This window comes from Mobula hypostoma, chromosome 12, assembly GCF_963921235.1.
Source record: "Mobula hypostoma chromosome 12, sMobHyp1.1, whole genome shotgun sequence".
Taxonomy (NCBI): Eukaryota; Metazoa; Chordata; class Chondrichthyes; order Myliobatiformes; family Myliobatidae; genus Mobula; species Mobula hypostoma.
In genome coordinates, this window is record NC_086108.1 from 35,524,128 (window position 1) to 35,528,673 (window position 4,546).

Consider the following 4,546-nt stretch of genomic DNA (forward strand, 5'->3'; position numbering starts at 1 on the left):
ACACCAATATCACTGAATCAGTGGGAGCCCTGGGCTTGCTTCCCTGCAACAAGACGGTCCGATCGAGGGGTGATTGGAGACAGCGATACTCGAAGAGGGTTCCTTATGTCCAGTCTATTCCACAATTTGGTTTTCATTTCATTCATTGCAGAGATATGTTGGAAATGGAAGCAACGTTTTCAGTGCCTTCGTGGCTTTCTCAGGATATTTAGCCTTGACTTTAAGATCCAGAATGCCAGCAGAGATGTTATGTCAAACAGACTTCCCAGCCCGCCGTCATTTGCAAGCTCGAGGAGTTGATCTCCTTCCCGCGCTGACATGGATGACGCGCGGGTAATGACCTCGTATGCGTAATGGCTCAACAGTGGGCATGACCAGGAATGAGGAAAGGTGCAGCTGACTCCTATCGCCAAATCATATCGCTTCCTCATGGCCCGGTAGCACATGCTTTGCAGCCCAGTGGTTGGGGACCGCTGTACTAGATGTGTCGACAAAGGAGGGCAGCTCGGTGGGGGAGATGTCCACAGCTCTCCTCTCACCCATTGTCGACTATTACAATGATGAGGAGGAGCTAGACGGTGTCGACGATGAGACGAATGCAGTATCCGTGGCTGCGACTCGGATGAAGATACAAAGGATGCAAGGGAGACAGATATTGTCAATAAGCAGGATGATGAGGACTACCTGGAAGTAAAAGAGCAGATGTACCAGGAGAAATTGACATCTCTCAGAAGACAGCTACAGCAATTACAGGAAGGCACTTTGCAGGAGTATCAGAAAAGGATGAAGAAACTAGATCAACAATACAAGGGAAGAATAAGAAATGCAGAGCTTTTTCTGCAACTGGAGACAGAATAAGTGGAAAGGAATTGCATTAAAGAGAAGAAAGCAACAGTGAAGGAATTTGAAGATAAAAAGATTGAGTTTGAAGAAAAGAAAAAGATGATTGAGAATGAGAGGCTAACAATGGAACTCACAGGAGATTCGATGGAGGTAAAGCCAATAATGACTAGGAAACTAAGGAAGAGATCTAATGACCCTGCTCCAATTACAAACAAAAGACGAAAACCTGCACCTGTGCAGTTAAATTACTTGTTATTAGATGAACAGATAATGGAAGATCTGTGAACTCTCAATAAGCTTAAATCTCCGAAAAGACCAGCATCTCCATCTTCTCCTGAGCATCTTCCCAGTTCTCCTGCTGAATCACCAGCACAAAGATATGAAGCACAAATAGAAGATGGAAAGTTATATTACGATAAGAGATGGTATCATAAAGGTCAGGCTATCTATTTGGAATTTAAGGAGCATACAACGATTGGCTGTGTAATTAGCTCAGTTGGAACAAATGAGATACGGTTAAGGAAGACAAGTGATAGCACAAAGGTGCGTATATATCTAGGACAGCTACACAGAGGAGTCTTCATTATACCAAGGTTATCTGCTACCTAGAATTCTTAGCAAGTTGGAGGTGGAATTCTTAACTCACTATGCTCAGAGGTCAACTTTTAACGACTTTTATATGGAAATCTGTATTAAAACAAACAAGTTTATTGACAGACATTACCCAGAGAGACAAAGAAGGCCCCCCCCCCTCCGCCAGAGACCTGAGTTATAAATGGGTCTTAGACCAAAAGTAAAAAAAAGGCTTGTTATAATTTGACATATTACGTTACACTGTTATAATTTGATATTATTAAGTTACTAAGTAAACAAATATTAGGCATTTGTATGTTAAGGGTAAACATATTTATTTGTTTAGAATATACACTATTAAAATAAAAGGGGAGGAGTGTACCGTATAGTAAGGGACTAGTTTATGTTTTTGCAATATGTCATTGAGTGCGCTATTAGGCACATATTGATCTGTACGTGTGTGCCAAGTTCGGTTTCTGCCAGTAAAGAACTATGAACTTAGCTCCCGTCTCCAGCAGTTTTATTAATAGTATTGTTGTGTAACCAGGCCATATACACAACACTAATGACTATCTACAGGGGCACAATTGAGAGCATCCTGACTATCTGTATCACTGCCTGGTATGGGAAATGCACTTCTCACAATCACAGGACTCTGCAGAGAGTGGTGCAGATAGCACAGCGTAATTGTAGATGTGAAATTCCCAATATTCAGGACATCTGCAGAAACAGGTGCACAAAAAGGGACCATAGGATAATTGGGGACCCGAGTCACCACAACCACAAACTGTTCCAGCTGCTACCAATTGGGAAACGGCACCTCAATGTAAAAGCCAGGACCAACAGGCTCTGGGACAGCATCTTCCACCAGGCCATCAGACTGAAGCAAGTTTCAGTCGAAGCAAGCAGCTGAGAAGAAGGGAGTGAAGAAATCGGGTAGAAAAAGTCTTTTTTTTAAACACTGCTCGGGGAGAAGGGTCTGCACTGCACAGGCGTGTGATGTAGCACGCCAAGGTTTAAAAGCAGACCACCATATACAGCGGCCATCGTTGTAGCCGCCATCGTCGGAGTGGACTGAGTCAGAGTGGGATGGCTTTGGTTCAACAGACTTCGGCGAGAACAGGCAGAGGCCAAGGTTGGTTCCTGTAAGTTTTTTGTTTAGATTGTTTAGAGTAGAGAGAATGCCAGGCAGGATGTTGGAATGCTCCTCTTGCAGGATGTGGGAAGTCAGGGAGCCCTCCGGTGTCCCTGCCAATGACACCTGCAAGAAGTGCATCCAGCTGCAGCTCCTGACAAACCGCGTTAGGGAACTGGAGCAGGAGCTGCATGACCTGCGGATCATTCGGGAGAATGAGGTGTTTATAGATAGTAGCTTCAGGGAGGTAGTTATGCCAAAGGAGCAGCGCACAGGCAATTGGGTTACTGTCAGGCGAGGGAAGGGGAAAGGGCAGGCAGAGCAGGGTTCCCCTGTGGCCATTCCCCTCAACAACAAGTATACCGCATTGGATACTGTTGGGGGGGATGACTTACCTGGGACAAGCTGTAGTAGCCGGATCTCTGGCACTGAGTCTGGCTCTGCAGTGCAGAAGGGAGGGGGGAGAAAGAGGAGAGCGGTAGTGATAGGGGACTCGATAGTTAGAGGTGCAGATAGGAGGTTCTGTGGTCGTGACAGAGAATCCAGGATAGTTTGTTGCCTCCCGGGTGCCAGGGTCAAGGATGTCTCTGAATCGCTTGCATGACATTCTGAAGTGGGAGGGTGACCAGTCAGATGTCGTGGTGCACGTCGGTACCAATGACACAGCAAGGAAGAGTGAGGAGGTCCTGGAGAGTGAGTGTAGAGAGCTTGGTAGGAAGTTGAAAAGCAGGACCTCAAGGGTGGTAACCTCAGGATTGCTACCCGTGCCACGTGCCAGTGAGGGTAAGAATAGGATGCTCTGGGGGATGAACAAGTGGCTGAGGAACTGGTGTAGGAGGCAGGGTTTCAGATTTCAGGATCATTGGGACCTCTTCTGGGGCAGGTGGGACCTGTACAAGAGAGACGGGTTACACTTGAACTACAGGGAGACCAATATCCTTTCAAGGAGGCTTGTTAGTGCTATTGGAGAGGCTTTAAACTAGATTTGCAGGGGGATGGGAACCAGAGTGCCAGAGCTGACAGTGTGGGTGGGGTGAAAATAAATGATGTTAAAAGTTCAAACAAATCCGCTAATAGAAAGGTTGTGAGTGGTGGTAAAAATCTTCTGAGGTGTATATATTTCAATGCTAGGAGTATTGCGGGGAAGGCAGATGAGTTGAGGGCGGGGATTGACACTTGGAATTATGACGTTATAGCATTAGTGAAACGTGGCTGCAGGAGGGGCAGGACTGGCAGCTTAATATTCCAGGGTTCCAATGTTTCAGATGTGATCGAGGCAGAGGAATGAAAAGTGGGGGAGTAGCATTGCTTGTTAGGGAAAATACTACAGCAGTGCTCAGGCAGGACAGATTAGAGGGCTTGTCTACTGAGTCCTTATGGGTGGAGTTGAGAAACAGGAAAGGTATGGCCACATTAGTGGGATTGTATTACAGACCACCCAATAGTCAACGAGATTTGGAAGAGCAAATCTGCAGAGAGATAGCAGGCAACTGCAGGAAACATAAAGTTGTGGTGGTAGGGGATTTTAATTTTCCATATATTGATTGGGACTCCCATACTGTTAGGGGTCTAGATGGTTTAGAGTTTGTAAAATGTGTTCAGGAAAGTTTTCTAAATCAGTATATAGAGGGACCAACTAGAGGGGATGCAATATTGGATCTCCTGTTAGGAAACGAGTTAGGACAAGTAATGGAAGTCTGTGTAGGGGAGCAATTTGGTTCCAGTGATCATAACACCATTAGTTTCAACTTGATCATGGACAAGGATAGATCTGGTCCTAGGGTTGAGGTTCTGAACTGGAAGAAGGCCAAATTTGAAGAAATGAGAAAAGATCTAAAAAGTGTGGATTGGGACAGGATGTTCTCTGGCAAAGATGTGATCAGTAGGTGGGAAGCCTTCAAAGGAGAAATTCTGAGAGTGCAGAGTTTGTATGTTCCTGTCAGGATTAAAGGCAAAGTGAATAGGAATAAGGAACCTTGGTTCTCAAGGGATATT

At 45.4% G+C, this 4,546-nt stretch overlaps 1 pseudogene; it reads left to right on the top strand.

The window, feature by feature from the left end:
- Nucleotides 1-517: 517 nt before the first annotated feature.
- Nucleotides 518-1,452, top strand: LOC134354513 (sin3 histone deacetylase corepressor complex component SDS3-like; annotated as a pseudogene).
- The last annotated feature ends 3,094 nt before the right edge of the window (nucleotides 1,453-4,546 follow it).